Source organism: Oncorhynchus gorbuscha, linkage group LG01, assembly GCF_021184085.1.
Source record: "Oncorhynchus gorbuscha isolate QuinsamMale2020 ecotype Even-year linkage group LG01, OgorEven_v1.0, whole genome shotgun sequence".
Taxonomy (NCBI): Eukaryota; Metazoa; Chordata; class Actinopteri; order Salmoniformes; family Salmonidae; genus Oncorhynchus; species Oncorhynchus gorbuscha.
Window position 1 is genome coordinate 80,193,260 of NC_060173.1, and position 20,790 is coordinate 80,214,049.

Consider the following 20,790-nt stretch of genomic DNA (forward strand, 5'->3'; position numbering starts at 1 on the left):
TTTTTGGGGAATGCGGGCATCGATCCCACTACCTATAGCATGCTAAGCAAACACAATACCAATTGATCAAATTCCCCAGCTGTTTGGAATTGCCACAAGGAGCAACCAAGAGTGTGTCAGTCTTGTCAGGCTATGCTGTTGGTGGACTTGTTAGTTTGCGCTCCAGCACTTGCAGAGGCTCGGTGCATCTCAACAATTGTGCTCTGTAGCCAGCGGCCGGTTAGCTCAGTTGGTTAGAGTGTGTGATACGCTGCTCTCTGAAAGTAAGTAATGTCTTTCTTTTTCATCTGACATTGTGACATCAGTGTTACATGAGAGTTTCTTGTCATTGTTACATGACAGTTTCTTGTCATTGTTTACATGACAGTAGGTTGTCGTAAGACAAGGCTGCATGAAGTGTGAACTGGAGTTTTCTTGGATCCATAAAACAATGTGCTTTTGGAGAATGTGGGCATCGATCCCACTACCTCACGCGTGCAAAGCATTTGAGCTAATTCCCCAGCCGTTTGGAATTTCCGCAAGAAGCAACCAAGAGGGTCCAGTCTTGTCAGGCTATGCTGTTGGTGGACTTGTTTGTTGACGTGCCAGCACTTGCAGAGGCTCGGTGCATTTCAACATTGAGCAAAATAGCAAATGGCCGGTTAGCTCAGTTGGTTAGAGTGTGGTGCTAATAACGCCAAGGTCATGGGTTCGATCCCCATACTGGCTATTATGTACATTTTGAGTGTCAAAATTATGAGTCACATGCATGTGAATTGTCAAGGGTGCCACAGAATTATGTTGAGTGAATTGCCGGAATAGCTCAGTTGGGAGAGCGTTAGACTGAAGATCTAAAGGTCCCTGGTTCGATCCCGGGTTTCGGCATCTGTATTTGTTCTTTCTTTATGCTCTGGCTTCAAGGAAACTTTCCACAGCTTTGTTTGTGGGCCTCAATGGTGTGTGCTACGCTGCTCCTCTGAAAGTAAGTAATGTCTTGCTTTTTCATCTGACATTTTGACATCAGTGTTACATTAAAGTTGCTTGTCATTGCTACATGACAGTAGGTTGTCGTAAGACAAGGCTGCATGAAGTGTGAACTGGAGTTTTCTTGGATCCATAAAAAATGTGTTTTTGGGGGATGCGGGCATCGATCCCACTACCTATAGCATGCTAAGCAAACACAATACCAATTGATCAAATTCCCCAGCTGTTTGGAATTGCCACAAGGAGCAACCAAGAGTGTCCAGTCTTGTCAGGCTATGCTGTTGGTGGACTTGTTAGTTTGCGCTCCAGCACTTGCAGAGGCTCGGTGCATCTCAACAATTGTGCTCTGTAGCCAGCGGCCGGTTAGCTCAGTTGGTTAGAGTGTGTGATACGCTGCTCTCTGAAAGTAAGTAATGTCTTTCTTTTTCATCTGACATTGTGACATCAGTGTTACATGAGAGTTTCTTGTCATTGTTACATGACAGTTTCTTGTCATTGTTTACATGACAGTAGGTTGTCGTAAGACAAGGCTGCATGAAGTGTGAACTGGAGTTTTCTTGGATCCATATAACATGTGCTTTTGGAGAATGTGGGCATCGATCCCACTACCTCACGCGTGCAAAGCATTTGAGCTAATTCCCCAGCCGTTTGGAATTTCCGCAAGAAGCAACCAAGAGGGTCCAGTCTTGTCAGGCTATGCTGTTGGTGGACTTGTTTGTTGACGTGCCAGCACTTGCAGAGGCTCGGTGCATTTCAACAATTGAGCAAAATAGCAAATGGCCGGTTAGCTCAGTTGGTTAGAGTGTGGTGCTAATAACGCCAAGGTCATGGGTTCGATCCCCATACTGGCTATTATGTACATTTTGAGTGTCAAAATTATGAGTCACATGCATGTGAATTGTCAAGGGTGCCACAGAATTATGTTGAGTGAATTGCCGGAATAGCTCAGTTGGGAGAGCGTTAGACTGAAGATCTAAAGGTCCCTGGTTCGATCCCGGGTTTCGGCATCTGTATTTGTTCTTTCTTTATGCTCTGGCTTCAAGGAAACTTTCCACAGCTTTGTTTGTGGGCCTCAATGGTGTGTGCTACGCTGCTCCTCTGAAAGTAAGTAATGTCTTGCTTTTTCATCTGACATTTTGACATCAGTGTTACATTAAAGTTGCTTGTCATTGCTACATGACAGTAGGTTGTCGTAAGACAAGGCTGCATGAAGTGTGAACTGGAGTTTTCTTGCATCCATAAAACAATGTGTTTTTGGGGAATGCGGGCATCGATCCCACTACCTATAGCATGCTAAGCAAACACAATACCAATTGATCAAATTCCCCAGCTGTTTGGAATTGCCACAAGGAGCAACCAAGAGTGTCCAGTCTTGTCAGGCTATGCTGTTGGTGGACTTGTTAGTTTGCGCTCCAGCACTTGCAGAGGCTCGGTGCATCTCAACAATTGTGCTCTGTAGCCAGCGGCCGGTTAGCTCAGTTGGTTAGAGTGTGTGATACGCTGCTCTCTGAAAGTAAGTAATGTCTTTCTTTTTCATCTGACATTGTGACATCAGTGTTACATGAGAGTTTCTTGTCATTGTTACATGACAGTTTCTTGTCATTGTTTACATGACAGTAGGTTGTCGTAAGACAAGGCTGCATGAAGTGTGAACTGGAGTTTTCTTGGATCCATATAACATTGTGCTTTTGGAGAATGTGGGCATCGATCCCACTACCTCACGCGTGCAAAGCATTTGAGCTAATTCCCCAGCCGTTTGGAATTTCCGCAAGAAGCAACCAAGAGGGTCCAGTCTTGTCAGGCTATGCTGTTGGTGGACTTGTTTGTTGACGTGCCAGCACTTGCAGAGGCTCGGTGCATTTCAACAATTGAGCAAAATAGCAAATGGCCGGTTAGCTCAGTTGGTTAGAGTGTGGTGCTAATAACGCCAAGGTCATGGGTTCGATCCCCATACTGGCTATTATGTACATTTTGAGTGTCAAAATTATGAGTCACATGCATGTGAATTGTCAAGGGTGCCACAGAATTATGTTGAGTGAATTGCCGGAATAGCTCAGTTGGGAGAGCGTTAGACTGAAGATCTAAAGGTCCCTGGTTCGATCCCGGGTTTCGGCATCTGTATTTGTTCTTTCTTTATGCTCTGGCTTCAAGAAACTTTCCACAGCTTTGTTTGTGGGCCTCAATGGTGTGTGCTACGCTGCTCCTCTGAAAGTAAGTAATGTCTTGCTTTTTCATCTGACATTTTGACATCAGTGTTACATTAAAGTTGCTTGTCATTGCTACATGACAGTAGGTTGTCGTAAGACAAGGCTGCATGAAGTGTGAACTGGAGTTTTCTTGCATCCATAAAACAATGTGTTTTTGGGGAATGCGGGCATCGATCCCACTACCTATAGCATGCTAAGCAAACACAATACCAATTGATCAAATTCCCCAGCTGTTTGGAATTGCCACAAGGAGCAACCAAGAGTGTCCAGTCTTGTCAGGCTATGCTGTTGGTGGACTTGTTAGTTTGCGCTCCAGCACTTGCAGAGGCTCGGTGCATCTCAACAATTGTGCTCTGTAGCCAGCGGCCGGTTAGCTCAGTTGGTTAGAGTGTGTGATACGCTGCTCTCTGAAAGTAAGTAATGTCTTTCTTTTTCATCTGACATTGTGACATCAGTGTTACATGAGAGTTTCTTGTCATTGTTACATGACAGTTTCTTGTCATTGTTTACATGACAGTAGGTTGTCGTAAGACAAGGCTGCATGAAGTGTGAACTGGAGTTTTCTTGGATCCATATAACATGTGCTTTTGGAGAATGTGGGCATCGATCCCACTACCTCACGCGTGCAAAGCATTTGAGCTAATTCCCCAGCCGTTTGGAATTTCCGCAAGAAGCAACCAAGAGGGTCCAGTCTTGTCAGGCTATGCTGTTGGTGGACTTGTTTGTTGACGTGCCAGCACTTGCAGAGGCTCGGTGCATTTCAACAATTGAGCAAAATAGCAAATGGCCGGTTAGCTCAGTTGGTTAGAGTGTGGTGCTAATAACGCCAAGGTCATGGGTTCGATCCCCATACTGGCTATTATGTACATTTTGAGTGTCAAAATTATGAGTCACATGCATGTGAATTGTCAAGGGTGCCACAGAATTATGTTGAGTGAATTGCCGGAATAGCTCAGTTGGGAGAGCGTTAGACTGAAGATCTAAAGGTCCCGGGTTTCGGCATCTGTATTTGTTCTTTCTTTATGCTCTGGCTTCAAGGAAACTTTCCACAGCTTTGTTTGTGGGCCTCAATGGTGTGTGCTACGCTGCTCCTCTGAAAGTAAGTAATGTCTTGCTTTTTCATCTGACATTTTGACATCAGTGTTACATTAAAGTTGCTTGTCATTGCTACATGACAGTAGGTTGTCGTAAGACAAGGCTGCATGAAGTGTGAACTGGAGTTTTCTTGCATCCATAAAACAATGTGTTTTTGGGGAATGCGGGCATCGATCCCACTACCTATAGCATGCTAAGCAAACACAATACCAATTGATCAAATTCCCCAGCTGTTTGGAATTGCCACAAGGAGCAACCAAGAGTGTCCAGTCTTGTCAGGCTATGCTGTTGGTGGACTTGTTAGTTTGCGCTCCAGCACTTGCAGAGGCTCGGTGCTCTCAACAATTGTGCTCTGTAGCCAGCGGCCGGTTAGCTCAGTTGGTTAGAGTGTGTGATACGCTGCTCTCTGAAAGTAAGTAATGTCTTTCTTTTTCATCTGACATTGTGACATCAGTGTTACATGAGAGTTTCTTGTCATTGTTACATGACAGTTTCTTGTCATTGTTTACATGACAGTAGGTTGTCGTAAGACAAGGCTGCATGAAGTGTGAACTGGAGTTTTCTTGGATCCATATAACATTGTGCTTTTGGAGAATGTGGGCATCGATCCCACTACCTCACGCGTGCAAAGCATTTGAGCTAATTCCCCAGCCGTTTGGAATTTCCGCAAGAAGCAACCAAGAGGGTCCAGTCTTGTCAGGCTATGCTGTTGTTGGACTTGTTTGTTGAAGTGCCAGCACTTGCAGAGGCTTGGTGCATTTCAACAATTGAGTAAAATAGCAAATGGCCGGTTAGCTCAGTTGGTTAGAGTGTGGTGCTAATAACGCCAAGGTCATGGGTTCGATCCCCATACTGGCTATTATGTACATTTTGAGTGTCAAAATTATGAGTCACATGCATGTGAATTGTCAAGGGTGCCACAGAATTATGTTGAGTGAATTGCCGGAATAGCTCAGTTGGGAGAGCGTTAGACTGAAGATCTAAAGGTCTCTGGTTTGATCCCGGGTTGCAGTATTTGTTCTTTCTTTATGCTCTGGCTTCAAGGAAACTTTCCACAGCTTTGTTTGTGGGCCTCAATGGTGTGTGCTACGCTGCTCCTCTGAAAGTAAGTAATGTCTTGCTTTTTCATCTGACATTTTGACATCAGTGTTACATTAAAGTTGCTTGTCATTGCTACATGACAGTAGGTTGTCGTAAGACAAGGCTGCATGAAGTGTGAACTGGAGTTTTCTTGCATCCATAAAACAATGTGTTTTTGGGGAATGCGGGCATCGATCCCACTACCTATAGCATGCTAAGCAAACACAATACCAATTGATCAAATTCCCCAGCTGTTTGGAATTGCCACAAGGAGCAACCAAGAGTGTCCAGTCTTGTCAGGCTATGCTGTTGGTGGACTTGTTAGTTTGCGCTCCAGCACTTGCAGAGGCTCGGTGCATCTCAACAATTGTGCTCTGTAGCCAGCGGCCGGTTAGCTCAGTTGGTTAGAGTGTGTGATACGCTGCTCTCTGAAAGTAAGTAATGTCTTTCTTTTTCATCTGACATTGTGACATCAGTGTTACATGAGAGTTTCTTGTCATTGTTACATGACAGTTTCTTGTCATTGTTTACATGACAGTAGGTTGTCGTAAGACAAGGCTGCATGAAGTGTGAACTGGAGTTTTCTTGGATCCATATAACATGTGCTTTTGGAGAATGTGGGCATCGATCCCACTACCTCACGCGTGCAAAGCATTTGAGCTAATTCCCCAGCCGTTTGGAATTTCCGCAAGAAGCAACCAAGAGGGTCCAGTCTTGTCAGGCTATGCTGTTGGTGGACTTGTTTGTTGACGTGCCAGCACTTGCAGAGGCTCGGTGCATTTCAACAATTGAGCAAAATAGCAAATGGCCGGTTAGCTCAGTTGGTTAGAGTGTGGTGCTAATAACGCCAAGGTCATGGGTTCGATCCCCATACTGGCTATTATGTACATTTTGAGTGTCAAAATTATGAGTCACATGCATGTGAATTGTCAAGGGTGCCACAGAATTATGTTGAGTGAATTGCCGGAATAGCTCAGTTGGGAGAGCGTTAGACTGAAGATCTAAAGGTCTCCTGGTTCGATCCCGGGTTGCAGTATTTGTTCTTTCTTTATGCTCTGGCTTCAAGGAAACTTTCCACAGCTTTGTTTGTGGGCCTCAATGGTGTGTGCTACGCTGCTCCTCTGAAAGTAAGTAATGTCTTGCTTTTTCATCTGACATTTTGACATCAGTGTTACATTAAAGTTGCTTGTCATTGCTACATGACAGTAGGTTGTCGTAAGACAAGGCTGCATGAAGTGTGAACTGGAGTTTCTTGGATCCATAAAAAATGTGTTTTTGGGGAATGCGGGCATCGATCCCACTACCTATAGCATGCTAAGCAAACACAATACCAATTGATCAAATTCCCCAGCTGTTTGGAATTGCCACAAGGAGCAACCAAGAGTGTCCAGTCTTGTCAGGCTATGCTGTTGGTGGACTTGTTAGTTTGCGCTCCAGCACTTGCAGAGGCTCGGTGCATCTCAACAATTGTGCTCTGTAGCCAGCGGCCGGTTAGCTCAGTTGGTTAGAGTGTGTGATACGCTGCTCTCTGAAAGTAAGTAATGTCTTTCTTTTTCATCTGACATTGTGACATCAGTGTTACATGAGAGTTTCTTGTCATTGTTACATGACAGTTTCTTGTCATTGTTTACATGACAGTAGGTTGTCGTAAGACAAGGCTGCATGAAGTGTGAACTGGAGTTTTCTTGGATCCATAAAACAATGTGCTTTTGGAGAATGTGGGCATCGATCCCACTACCTCACGCGTGAAAGCATTTGAGCTAATTCCCCAGCCGTTTGGAATTTCCGCAAGAAGCAACCAAGAGGGTCCAGTCTTGTCAGGCTATGCTGTTGGTGGACTTGTTTGTTGACGTGCCAGCACTTGCAGAGGCTTTGCATTTCAACAATTGAGCAAAATAGCAAATGGCCGGTTAGCTCAGTTGGTCAGAGTGTGGTGCTAATAAAGGTGCTAAAGGTCATGGGTTCGATCCCCATACTGGCTATTATGTACATTTTGAGTGTCAAAATTATGAGTCACATGCATGTAAATTGTCAAGGGTGCCACAGAATTATTTTGAGTCAATTGCCGGAATAGCTCAGTTGGGAGAGCATTAGACTGAAGATCTAAAGTTCCCTGGTTCGATCCCGGGTTTCGACATCTGTATTTGTTCTTTCTTTATGCTCTGGCTTCAAGGAAACTTTCCACAGCTTTGTTTGTGGGCCTCAATGGTGTGTGCTACGCTGCTCCTCTGAAAGTAAGTAATGTCTTGCTTTTTCATCTGACATTTTGACATCAGTGTTACATTAAAGTTGCTTGTCATTGCTACATGACAGTAGGTTGTCGTAAGACAAAAATAAGAAACAATTTTTACTTTCCCAGAAAGGGGTGTAGCTCAGTGGTAGAGCGCATGCTTTGCATGTATGAGGTCCTGGGTTCAATCCCCAGCTTCTCCATGTTTTTTTGCAAAGACCCAACTTCTACTTTCCAACATGTTGAAATTCTAAGCAGGAAACAGAGATGTGCTAAATAATTTGGTCTTTTAATCTGAAGAACATGCGTTCAATCCCTGTTAGTACATTTATAGAACAGAAGTGGCATGGTTGCCAACTTTTATGGCATCATTTTCAAAAACTGAAGTTCATGTTTTCGATCCCTGTCCGTACCTGTTTTAAGAATTGCTGCTATCATTTCATTGTAGTTTCAATGGAGTGGTGTATATATAAAGTACAGTGTATTGATATTGCGTTTTATCTGCAAATTAAATGGGATGGAAGCTCAGAGGGGAGTGCATGCTATATATGTATGAGGTCCTTTCTCCACTGAGTTTGTGTGCCAAATTCACATTTGCACAACTACTACTTTCCAGAATGTTGATATATATATATATATATATTGCAGTATAGGGTGGCATGGTGGCCAAGTGGTAAGGCATGTCGGTCTCGGTCTCGTAAACCGAAGACCATGGGTTCAAATCCCATCCGTGCCTTTATAGAAAAGGCTTCAAATTCCATGGAAATTTACATTAATTGGAGGACTTTGTAGAAGAATCATGTTGTATCAATATTTGAACACAACTATTATATTAAGGGGAAGTAGAGCCAGTTGGCCCCGAACAAGATGGCGTCTAGGCCTCAACTGTTTTTGAGTTATGGCCATTTATCTGGGATTAAAGGTCCAAAATGAAAATAGAGAAATTATTTTTCCACTTCACGTCAAAGTCAAGGAGCCTCCGGTGTCAATAAAAAAAGAACCAGCCATTTATCTATCGTCATTAGAGAAATCGTACAACGACAGATTGGTGATGTTCATGGATAGGTGTTTTTGTTTCAACGGTTACAGATCCAGTTGCAGGGTGTTCTTACGAATCTTTTTAAAGTGAGCTGCGGAGCTCTGCGAAATTTCTGTGATTTTCTATGATTTTCTGAAATAACACACACTCACTAAACCCTCCGTAAATAACTCAGTTCTTAACGTAAAGACTTAAAACTCAGAATTCTGTAAAGGCATACCCCAATCAGGATATGAGTTTATTTATAGCTTCCTGTGCCAACCGGAAGTGCCTTAAATGGTGTCACAGTGGCAGTTTCCAAGGGTTAAAAAGGTCAGATCTTTTCAAAACTTCATATGTGTGATTAAGCAACCCCCATAAACTGTAAGTCAGTCATTTCTCCCAACAGATGTCAAAGAAAAGCACACACACACAGAAACACACACAGCAAGGATGGAGTGACAAAGTGCGGTGCTTAAAGACACACAAAGCCTACAATGGCATTTACATATTCTCTAGGCCGTGCCGAGTTCAACAAGATGCCCCGCTTGACCGTAGCTCGCTCGGTCTAAGCACAGCGACCATTAGAAAAGTAGGCCCAAAATGAAGGCTGGCCCTCAATGTCATTTGCTTTTGGGTGACAGTGAGAGAACCGTTAAGGTGAGAAGCACAAATCGACCTCAGGAACGTACCTGAGGTCCTCCCGATCCGTGCAAGCCTAACCTTGACCGTGTGGCATTAACCCATACCAGTTAAAAGAAGGTGTTTACATCAAAGAGTTTGCATTGACTTCTCTCCCCATAGGAATACATTGCCTGCACCCTAAATTCAACCTGAACCCTATGTGGGTTATGAATGCCTTATGAACCTGTCGTCTATGACAGTCCATCAGGCCAGTATGAGGTCTACCTGTGTTGATTCTAAGCTTCCTGGACCAACCGGAAGTGGTTAAAATCACCCTAAAAGTGTATATCCATACCCTGCCTGCATTGATAGACATAGTGCATTCAACCCTGTGTAAATCAAATCAAATTTATTTAATAGCCCTTCGTACATCAGCTGATAACTCAAAGTGCTGTACAGAAACCCAGCCTAAAACCCCAAACAGCAAACAATGCAGGTGTAAAAGCACGGTGGCTAGCTCCCTGAAAGGCCAAAACCTAGGAAGAAACCTAGAGAGGAACCGGGCTATGTGGGGTGGCCAGTCCTTTCTGGCTTGCCGGGTAGAGATTATAACAGAACATGACCAAGATGTTCAAATTTCATAAATGACCAGCATGGTCAAATAATAATAAGGCAGAACAGTTGAAACTGGAGCAGCAGCACAGTCAGGTGGACTGGGGACAGCAAGGAGCCATCATGTCAGGTAGTCCTGGGGCACGGTCCTAGGGCTCAGGTCCTCCGAGAGAGAGAAAGAAAGAGAAATTAGAGAGAGCATATGTGGGGTGGCCAGTCCTCTTCTGGCTGTGCCGGGTGGAGATTGCTATTTCATCTGACATTTTGCATAACAGAACGTGGCCAAGATGTTCAAATGTTCATAAATGACCAGCATGGTTGAATAATAGTAATCACAGAACAGTTGAAACTGGAGCAGGAGCATGGCCAGGTGGACTGGGGACAGCAAGGAGTCCTCATGTCAGGTAGTCCTGGGACATTTCCTAGGGCCCAGGCCAGTTGAAACTGGAGCAGCAGCATGGCCAGGTGGACTGGGGACAGCAAGGAGTCATCATGTCAGGTAGTCCTGGGGCATGGTCCTAGGGCTCAGGTCCTCCGAGAGAGAGAAAGAAAGAGAGAAGAGAGAATTAGAGAACGCACACTTAGATTTGACACAGGACACCGAATAGGACAGGAGAAGTACTCCAGATAAACAAACTGACCCTAGCCCCCGACACATAAACTACTGCAGCATAAATACTGGAGGCTGAGACAGGAGGGGTCAGGAGACACTGTGGCCCCATCCGAGGACACCCCGGACAGGGCCAAACAGGAAGGATATAACCCACCCACTTTGCCAAAGCACAGCCCCCACACCACTAGAGGGAAATCTTCAACCACCAACTTACCATCCTGAGACAAGGCCGAGTATAGCCCACAAAGATCTCCGACACGGTACAACCCAAGGGGGGAAAACCCAGACAGGCCGACCACAACAGTGAATCAACCCACCCAGGTGACGCACCCCCCCAGGGACGGCACGAGAGAGCCCCAGCAAGCCAGTGACTCAGCCCCGTAACAGGGTTAGATTTTTGAGAATCCCAGTGGAAAAAGGGGAACCGGCCAGGCAGAGACAGCAAAAACTGAAGTTCGTTGCTCCAGAGCCTTTCCGTTCACCTTCCCACTCCTGGGCCAGACTACACTCAATCATATGACCCACTGAAGAGATGAGTCTTCAGTAAAGACTTAAAGGTTGAGACCGAGTTTGCGTCTCTGACATGGGTAGGCAGACCGTTCCATAAAAATGGAGCTCTATAGGAGAAAGCCCTGCCTCCAGCTGTTTGCCAGAAATTCTAGGGACAATTAGGAGGCCTGCGTCTTGTGACCGTAGCGTACGTGTAGGTATGTATAAAAAACCAGGACCAAATCAGAGAGGTAGGTAGGAGCAAGCCCATGTAATGCTTTGTAGGTTAGCAGTAAAACCTTGAAATCAGCCCTTGCTTTGACAGGAAGCCAGTGTAGAGAGGCTAGCACTGGAGTAATATGATCAAATTTTTTGGTTCTAGTCAGGATTCTAGCAGCCGTATTTAGCACTAACTGAAGTTTATTTAGTGCTTTATCCGGGTAGCCGGAAAATAGAGCATTGCAGTAGTCTAACCTAGAAGTGACAAAAGCATGGATTAATTTTTCTGCATCATTTTTGGACAGAAAGTTTCTGATTTTTGCAATGTTACGTAGATGGAAAAAAGCTGTCCTCGAAATGGTCTTGATATGTTCTTCAAAAGAGAGATCAGGGTCCAGAGTAACGCCGAGGTCCTTCACAGTTTTATTTGAGACGACTGTACAACCATTAAGATTAATTGTCAGATTCAACAGAAGATCTCTTTGTTTCTTGGGACCTAGAACAAGCATCTCTGTTTTGTCCGAGTTTAATAGTAGAAAGTTTGCAGCCATCCACTTCCTTATGTCTGAAACACATGCTTCTAGCGAGGGCAATTTTGGGGCTTCACCATGTTTCATTGAAATGTACAGCTGTGTGTCATCCGCATAGCAGTGAAAGTTTACATTGTGTTTTCGAATAACATCCCCAATAGGTAAAATATATAGTGAAAACAATAGTGGTCCTAAAACAGAACCTTGAGGAACACCGAAATGTACAGTTGATTTGTCAGAGGACAAACCATTCACAGAGACAAACTGATATCTTTCCGACAGATAAGACCTAAACCAGGCCAGAACATGTCCGTGTAGACCAATTTGGGTTTCCAATCTCTCCAAAAAATGTGGTGATCGATGGTATCAAAAGCAGCACTAAGGTCTAGGAGCACGAGGACAGATGCAGAGCCTCGGTCCGATGCCATCAAAATGTCATTTACCACCTTCACAAGTGCCGTCTCAGTGCTATGATGGGGTCTAAAACCAGACTGAAGCATTTCGTATACATTGTTTGTCTTCAGGAAGGCAGTGAGTTGCTGCACAACAGCCTTCTCTAAAATCTTTGAGAGGAATGGAAGATTCGATATAGGCCGATAGTTTTTTATATTTTCTGGGTCAAGGTTTGGCTTTTTCAAGAGAGGCTTTATTACTGCCACTTTTAGTGAGTTTGGTACACATCCAGTGGATAGAGAGCCGTTTATTATGTTCAACATAGGAGGGCCAAGCACAGGAAGCAGCTCTTTCAGTAGTTTAGTTGGAATAGGGTCCAGTATACAGCTTGAAGGTTTAGAGGCCATGATTATTTTCATCATTGTGTCAGTCAATTCTTAACGTAAAGACTTAAAACTCAGGATTCTGTAAAAGCATACCCCAGTGAGGATATGTGTTGACGTATAGCTTCCTGTGCCAACCGGAAGTGCCATAATTGGTGTCTCAGGGGCTGTTTCGAGGGGTTAAAAAAGTCAGATCTTTCCAAAACTTCATATGTGTGATTAGGCAACCCCCATGAACTGTAAATCAGTCATTTTCCCATAAAATTTCAAGGGAAAACTAAATCACACAGACACACAACTTGTAAGGAGGGACGTATTGGGGTGTGTAGAGACTGACAGTGCCTGCAATAGTTAGCTTTGTTCGAGCTAAAAAAGAACCGTCAGACCTAGAGTTCCGAAACTTTAGAAACCTGTTCTAGACCTCAGGTCGATAGTGCGTGGTGAGTTAGGTGGCTCTAGAAGGTTCTCGGACCGAGAAACAGCCTCGTACATTTGCAATGACTTCAATTCATTTTGACCATTACGAAAATGTCGACATTTAGAAAAGTCTCAGAGAAACAAGACTAGGTGCATTGAAACCGGCTCGGCCCATAGAGACAGACCCCAACGTTTCTGTCCGATAGCTCATTCAAGGACCCCATAGCAAGGCATGGAAAAAAAGTGGATTTTCAGCACCAATTAGGGTTTTACTCGGGCACCGAAGGACCTATCGAGCCGCATCTCGGGATTCGGGGTCGCCTCACATAGGCCTTCACATAATGTCCGACCTGGACCCGCAGCTAGAACGTAACTATGTGTTTTACGTTTTTATTATGTTTTAAACTAAAGGCCCTGTGAATTATGGGCCTGCTCTGACATATGTGATAGTTGGCTTCTAAATGAGTTGGAAAAAGTGGGTTTGGTGTCAATTGGTATCAGTTTGGTGTCAGAATGACATCTAATTGACTGATGGACACTGATTTGCTAGTTGACTTTTCTACATTAGCAATATGTTTAAACGGAGAGGGACCATCACCAAAATGGCATTCTGAAATCAACACCAAAAATGGCATCACCATAGTCTCCAGACTGTGCCGAGTTCAACGAGACGCCCCGCTTGACCGTAGCTCGCTCTGAGTGCAGTGACCTTGAAGAAAAGCAGAACCAAAATGAAGCCTGGCCCTCAATGTCATTTGCTTTTGGGTGACAGTGAGAGAACCGTTAGGGTGAGAAGCACAATTCGACCTCAGGTACGTTCCTAAGGTCCTCCCGATCCGTGCAAGCCTAACCTTGACCGTGTGGCATTAACCCTTAATAGTTAAAAGAAGGTGTTTACTTCAAAGAGTTTGCATTGACTTCTCGACCCATAGGAATACATTGCCTGCACCTCTAAATTCAACCTGAAGCCTATGTGGGTTATGAATGCCTTATGAACCTGTCTTCTATGACAGTCCATCAGACCACTATGAGGTCTACCTGTGCCAATTCTAAGCTTCCTGAAGTAACCGGAAGTGGTTGAAAACACCTTATCAGTGTTGATCCATACACCGCCTGCAGTTTGATAGACATAGTGCATTCAACCCTGTGTAGATCAGTCAATTCTTAACTTAAAGACTTAAACCTCAGGATTCTGTAAGTTTCTATGTCAATCAAGACATGTGTTTACTTATAGCTTCCTGTGCCAACCGGAAGTGCCTTTAATTGGGACACAGTGTCTGTTTTGAAGGGTTAAAAAGTCACATCTTCCAAAACTTCATATGTGTGACTAGGTAACCCTCCTAAACTGTAAATCAGTCATTTCTCCCAACAGATGTCAAAGAAAAGCTCTCTCACACACACACAGCAAGGATGGAGTGATAAAGTGCGGTGCTCAAAGACACAGAGAGCAGGCAATGGCATAAACATAATCTCTAGGCCGTGCCGAGTTCAACGAGATATCCCGCTTGACCGTAGCTCGCTCGGTCTAAGCGCAGCGACCATTAGAAAAATAGGCCCAAAATGAAGCCTGCCCCTCAATGTCATTTGCTTTTGGGTGACAGTGAGAGAACTGTTAGGGTGAGAAGCACAATTCGACCTCAGGTACGTTCCTAAGGTCCTCCCGATCCGTGCAAGCCTAACCTTGACCGTGTGGCATTAACCCTTAATAGTTAAAAGAAGGTGTTTACATCAAAGAGTTTGCATTGACTTCTCTCCCCATAGGAATACATTGCCTGCACCTCTAAATTCAACCTGAAGCCTATGTGGGTTATGAATGCCTAATGAACCTGTCTTCTATGACAGTCCATCAGACCACTATGAGGTCTACCTGTGTCAATTCTAAGCTTCCTGGAAGTAACCGGAAGTGGTTAAAACACCCAAAAGTGTTTTGATCCATAACCTTGCAGTTTGATAGACATAGTGCATTCAACCCTGTGTAGATCAGTCAATTCTTAACTTAAAGACTTAAAACTCAGGATTCTGTAAGTTTCTATGTCAATCAAGACATGTGTTTACTTATAGCTTCCTGTGCCAACCGGAAGTGCCTTTAATTGGGACACAGTGTCTGTTTTGAAGGGTTAAAAAGTCACATCTCTTCAAAACTTCATATGTGTGACTAGGTAACCCTCCTAAACTGTAAATCAGTCATTTCTCCCAGCAGATGTCAAAGAAAAGCTCTCTCACACACACACAGCAAGGATGGAGTGATAAAGTGCGGTGCTCAAAGACACAGAGAGCAGGCAATGGCATAAACATAATCTCTAGGCCGTGCCGAGTTCAACGAGATATCCCGCTTGACCGTAGCTCGCTCGGTCTAAGCGCAGCGACCATTAGAAAAATAGGCCTAAAATGAAGCCTGCCCCACAACGTAATTTGCTTTTGGGTGACAGTGAGAGAACTGTTAGGGTGAGAAGCACAATTCGACCTCAGGTACGTTCCTAAGGTCCTCCCGATCCGTGCAAGCCTAACCTTGACCGTGTGGCATTAACCCTTAATAGTTAAAAGAAGGTGTTTACATCAAAGAGTTTGCATTGACTTCTCTCCCCATAGGAATACATTGCCTGCACCTCTAAATTCAACCTGAAGCCTATGTGGGCTATGAATGCCTAATGAACCTGTCTTCTATGACAGTCCATCAGACCACTATGAGGTCTACCTGTGTTGATTCTAAGCTTCCTGGACCAACCGGAAGTGGTTAAAATCACCCTAAAAGTGTTTATCCATACCCTGCCTGCAGTTTGATAGACATAGTGCATTCAACCCTGTGTAAATCAGTCAATTCTTAACGTAAGGACTTAAAACTCAGGATTCTGTAAAAGCATACCCCAATGAGGATATGTGTTGACTTACAGCTTCCTGTGTCAACCGGAAGTGCCATAATTGGTGTCTCTTGTGCTGTTTCGAGGGGTTAAAAAAGTCAGATCTTTCCAAAACTTCATATATGTGATTAGGCAACCCCCATGAACTGTAAATCAGTCATTTTCCCTGTAAAATTTCAAAGGAAAACTAAATCACACACACACACAGCTTGGAAGTAGGGACCCATTGGGCTGCGTAGAGACATACACTGCCTGCATTAATTAACCTTGTTGGAACTTTTACAGAACCGTCGGACCTAGAGTTCCGAAACTTTAGAATCCTGTTCTAGACCTCCGGTCGATAGTGCGTGGTGAGTTACGTGGGTCTAGACAGTTCTCGGGCCGAGAAACAGCTTCATACATTTGCAATGACTTCTATTCATTTTTGCATCACGAAAATGGCGACATTTAGAAATGTCCCAGAGTCGCAAGACTAGGTGCATTGCGACCGTCTCGTCCCATATAGACAGACCCCAACGTTTCTGTCCGATAGCTCATTCAAGGACCCCGTAGCAAGTCATGGAAAAAAGTGGATTTTCAGCACCAATTAGGGTTTTGCTCGGACACCAAATGACCGATCGAGCCGAAACTTGGGATTCGGGGTCGCCTCAGCAAGGTCTACACGTAACATAAGAAATGGACCCGCAGCTAGAACATAACTACGTGTTTTATGTTTTTTTTTATGGTTTGAACCGAAGGCGTTGTGAATTTTGGGCCAGCTCTGAAGTATGTGATAGTTGGCTACAAAACGAGTTGGAAAAAGTGGGTTTGGTGTCAATTGGTATCAGTTTGGTGTCAGAATGATATCTAATTACATTTACATTTACATTTAAGTCATTTAGCAGACGCTCTTATCCAGAGCGACTTACAAATTGGTGCATTCACCTTATGACATCCAGTGGAACAACCACTTTACAATAGTGCATCTAAATATTTTAAGGGGGGTGAGAAGGATTACTTTATCCTATCCTAGGTATTCCTTAAAGAGGTGGGGTTTCAGGTGTCTCCGGAAGGTGGTGATTGACTCCGCTGTCCTGGCGTCGTGAGGGAGTTTGTTCCACCATTGGGGAGCCAGAGCAGCGAACAGTTTTGACTGGGCTGAGCGGGAACTGTACTTCCTCAGTGGTAGGGAGGCGAGCAGGCCAGAGGTGGATGAACGCAGTGCGCTTATTTGGGTGTAGGGCCTGATCAGAGCCTGGAGGTACTGAGGTGCCGTTCCCCTCACAGCTCCGTAGGCAAGCACCATGGTCTTGTAGCGGATGCGAGCTTCAACTGGAAGCCAGTGGAGAGAGCGGAGGAGCGGGGTGACGTGAGAGAACTTAGAAGGTTGAACACTAGACGGGCTGCGGCGTTCTGGATGAGTTGTAGGGGTTTAATGGCACAGGCAGGGAGCCCAGCCAACAGCGAGTTGCAGTAATCCAGACGGGAGATGACAAGTGCCTGGATTAGGACCTGCGCCGCTTCCTGTGTGAGGCAGGGTCGTACTCTGCGGATGTTGTAGAGCATGAACCTACTGGAACGGGCCACCGCCTTGATGTTAGTTGAGAACGACAGGGTGTTGTCCAGGATCACGCCAAGGTTCTTAGCGCTCTGGGAGGAGGACACAATAGAGTTGTCAACCGTGATGGCAAGATCATGGAACGGGCAGTCCTTCCCCGGGAGGAAGAGCAGCTCCGTCTTGCCGAGGTTCAGCTTGAGGTGGTGATCCGTCATCCACACTGATATGTCTGCCAGACATGCAGAGATGCGATTCGCCACCTGGTCATCAGAAGGGGGAAAGGAGAAGATTAATTGTGTGTCGTCTGCATAGCAATGATAGGAGAGACCATGTGAGGTTATGACAGAGCCAAGTGACTTGGTGTATAGCGAGAATAGGAGAGGGCCTAGAACAGAGCCCTGGGGACACCAGTGGTGAGAGCGCGTGGTGAGGAGACAGATTCTCGCCACGCCACCTGGTAGGAGCGACCTGTCAGGTAGGACGCAATCCAAGCATGGGCCGCGCCGGAGATGCCCAACTCGGAGAGGCTGGAAAGGAGGATCTGATGGTTCACAGTATCGAAGGCAGCCGATAGGTCTAGAAGGATGAGAGCAGAGGAGAGAGAGTTAGCTTTAGCGGTGCGGAGCGCCTCCGTGATACAGAGAAGAGCAGTCTCAGTTGAATGACTAGTCTTGAAACCTGACTGATTTGGATCAAGAAGGTCATTCTGAGAGAGATAGCGGGAGAGCTGACCAAGGACGGCACGTTCAAGAGTTTTGGAGAGAAAAGAAAGAAGGGATACTGGTCTGTAGTTGTTGACATCGGAGGGATCGAGTGTCAGGTTCTGTAAAAGCATACCCCAATGTTTTCAGAAGGGGTGCAACTCTCGCTCTCTTGAAGACGGAAGGGACGTAGCCAGCGGTCAGGGATAAGTTGATGAGCGAGGTGAGGTAAGGGAGAAGGTCTCCGGAAATGGTCTGGATAAGAGAGGAGGGGATAGGGTCGAGCGGGCAGGTTGTTGGGCGGCCGGCACGTCACAAGACGCGAGATTTCATCTGGAGAGAGAGGGAGAAAAAGGTCAGAGCACAGGGTAGGGCAGTGTGAGCAGAACCAGCGGTGTCGTTTGACTTAGCAAACGAGGATCGGATGTCATCGACCTTCTTTTCAAAATGGTTGACGAAGTCATCTGCAGAGAGGGAGGAGGGGGGAGGATTCAGGAGGGAGGAGAAGGTGGCAAAGAGCTTCCTAGGGTTAGAGGCAGATGCTTGGAATTTAGAGTGGTAGAAAGTGGCTTTAGCAGCAGAGACAGAGGAGGAAAATGTAGAGAGGAGGGAGTGAAAGGATGCCAGGTCCGCAGGGAGGCGAGTTTTCCTCCATTTCCGCTCGGCTGACCGAGCCGGCCTGGAAGATAGGGGACATAGAGAGTCAAAGGATGCAGAAAGGGAGGAGAGGAGGGTTGAGGAGGAAGAATCAGGAGATAGGTTGGAGAAGGTTTGAGCAGAGGGAAGAGATGATAGGATGGAAGAGGAGAGAGTAGCGGGGGAGAGAGAGCGAAGGTTAGGACGGCGTGATACCATCCGAGTAGGGGCAGTGTGGGAAGTGTTGGATGAGAGCGAGAGGGAAAAGGATACAAGGTAGTGGTCGGAGACTTGGAGGGGAGTTGCAATGAGGTTAGTGGAAGAACAGCATCTAGTAAAGATGAGGTCGAGGGTATTGCCTGCCTTGTGAGTAATTGACTGATGGACGGTGACTTGCTGGTGACTCTTGTCCATTTGCAATATGTTTAAACAGTGAGGTACCATCACCAAAAGTGACATTCTGAAATCAACCCTAACGAGCCATTGAGATGAACCAGAATCACTGCCCAGCCATCCCGAGTTCATCGGGCCAGTCAATTTCACATTCCTGCAGGATTTTTATAGCATGACAAATTTGTGATGGTACCTGCCCATTGAACCATATTGCAAATGCACAGTGACTTTGCAAAAGTGAGAAAACATAAACAAATGGACATGATGAAATCAACACAACGAGTGATGGAAAGGTACAACTCTCACTGCTCGGCCATCCTGTGTTCATCAGGCCAGTCAATTTTGCATTTTTGAGCATGTCAAATTTCATATGGTAAATGCCCATTGAACCATATTGCAAATGCACGTGCACTTGCAATATGATTGTATAGTGAAAAAACATCACCAAATGGACATGATGAAATCAACACAACGAGTGATGGAACGGAACAACTATCACTGCCCGGCCATCCTGTGTTCCCATAGCGGGCATTAATATCAGAATGACCGGTAAATGCATTTACAACCATATTTTTATTTTTGGGTTACCAGGTGCCTATTTTCAATCACCAGTTGCACAACAATGCATATCCATCAGAATATTTTAAACAGTCCATAAAGCACTCAGGACGGCCCCCATAGATAGAGGGCCGTAGTAGGGTACTCCCATAGCGGGCATGGACAATAGGAGTCCTGGTAAATGCATTTACAACCATATTTTTATATTTGGGTTACTAGTTGCACGTGCATTTGCAATATGATTCTATAGTGAAAAAACATCACAAAATGGACATGATGAAATCAACACAACGAGTGATGGAAAGGAACAACTATCTCTGCCAGGCCATCCTGTGTTCATCAGGCCAGTCAATTTCGCATTCCTGCAGGATTTTTATAGCATGACAAAATCGTGATGGTACATGCCCATTGAACCACATTGCAAATGCACAGTGACTTTGCAAAAGTGAGAAAACATAAACAAATGGACATGATGAAATCAACACAACGAGTGATGGAAAGGAACAACTATCACTGCCCGGCCATCCCGAGTTCATCAGGCCAGTCAATTTAGCATTTTGCAGGATTTTCGAGCATGTTAAATTTCTTATGGCATTTGGCCCCCAAAAAAGTGACTTTTGACTTTGACTTTTTACTTCCGATGAAATCATATTGTAAATGGACAAATCATATTCCTTATGCACAAGTTAAACATTTTAAAAAAAAATGATAATACAACTAAAGTATGTTGATACAGTTCTTATACGTGTGTAATTGACACAGAATTTGAAAGAATTTCGAAAAAACGGTCCAGAAAGCACTTTATTAAGGGTGTGTGAAGTTTTTTACAAAATGTTGACATTTTTGACTTTTGACTTTTGACTTCCTATGAAATCATATTGAAAATGGACAAAACATATTACTTATGCGCATGTAAAAAAAAATATATATATGATAATAAAATTGGACAAAAGTATATTCATACAGTTCTTACACATGTGTAATTGACAAAAAAATTGAAAGAATTTCGAAAAACGGTCCAGAAAGCACTTTTTTAAGGGGTGATAAGTTTTTGACAAAAAAAATCATTTTTTCAAAATGTTGCTATTGGACGTTGACTTGGGTTACATTTCCAATATGAAAAACCAAGGTGGAGCGGATTCGCCACCTTTTGGATTTTTAAAGTGTTACAACTGGCAAATGCCATATGGCATTTGCAATACACTTTGCATGAATCAACGCCGAATTGGGTGGT

At 44.7% G+C, this 20,790-nt stretch overlaps 14 non-coding genes across 14 annotated transcripts; all 14 read left to right on the forward strand.

Moving 5' to 3' along the window:
* Positions 1 to 635: 635 nt before the first annotated feature.
* Positions 636 to 709, forward strand: trnai-aau. The gene has a single exon. It is a non-coding gene; the product is annotated as a tRNA-Ile (tRNA).
* An 82-nt stretch (positions 710 to 791) lies between these two features.
* trnaf-gaa lies at positions 792 to 864 on the forward strand. The gene has a single exon. It is a non-coding gene; the product is annotated as a tRNA-Phe (tRNA).
* An 877-nt stretch (positions 865 to 1,741) lies between these two features.
* trnai-aau lies at positions 1,742 to 1,815 on the forward strand. Its single transcript has one exon. It is a non-coding gene; the product is annotated as a tRNA-Ile (tRNA).
* Positions 1,816 to 1,897: 82 nt separating this feature from the next.
* On the forward strand, positions 1,898 to 1,970 carry trnaf-gaa. Its single transcript has one exon. It is a non-coding gene; the product is annotated as a tRNA-Phe (tRNA).
* An 879-nt stretch (positions 1,971 to 2,849) lies between these two features.
* On the forward strand, positions 2,850 to 2,923 carry trnai-aau. The gene has a single exon. It is a non-coding gene; the product is annotated as a tRNA-Ile (tRNA).
* Positions 2,924 to 3,005: 82 nt separating this feature from the next.
* On the forward strand, positions 3,006 to 3,078 carry trnaf-gaa. The gene has a single exon. It is a non-coding gene; the product is annotated as a tRNA-Phe (tRNA).
* Positions 3,079 to 3,955: 877 nt separating this feature from the next.
* trnai-aau lies at positions 3,956 to 4,029 on the forward strand. Its single transcript has one exon. It is a non-coding gene; the product is annotated as a tRNA-Ile (tRNA).
* Positions 4,030 to 5,050: 1,021 nt separating this feature from the next.
* On the forward strand, positions 5,051 to 5,124 carry trnai-aau. Its single transcript has one exon. It is a non-coding gene; the product is annotated as a tRNA-Ile (tRNA).
* An 82-nt stretch (positions 5,125 to 5,206) lies between these two features.
* On the forward strand, positions 5,207 to 5,279 carry trnaf-gaa. Its single transcript has one exon. It is a non-coding gene; the product is annotated as a tRNA-Phe (tRNA).
* Positions 5,280 to 6,151: 872 nt separating this feature from the next.
* Positions 6,152 to 6,225, forward strand: trnai-aau. The gene has a single exon. It is a non-coding gene; the product is annotated as a tRNA-Ile (tRNA).
* Positions 6,226 to 6,307: 82 nt separating this feature from the next.
* On the forward strand, positions 6,308 to 6,381 carry trnaf-gaa. The gene has a single exon. It is a non-coding gene; the product is annotated as a tRNA-Phe (tRNA).
* A 1,028-nt stretch (positions 6,382 to 7,409) lies between these two features.
* trnaf-gaa lies at positions 7,410 to 7,482 on the forward strand. Its single transcript has one exon. It is a non-coding gene; the product is annotated as a tRNA-Phe (tRNA).
* Positions 7,483 to 7,706: 224 nt separating this feature from the next.
* trnaa-ugc lies at positions 7,707 to 7,778 on the forward strand. Its single transcript has one exon. It is a non-coding gene; the product is annotated as a tRNA-Ala (tRNA).
* A 453-nt stretch (positions 7,779 to 8,231) lies between these two features.
* Positions 8,232 to 8,311, forward strand: trnat-cgu. Its single transcript has one exon. It is a non-coding gene; the product is annotated as a tRNA-Thr (tRNA).
* Positions 8,312 to 20,790: the final 12,479 nt, after the last annotated feature.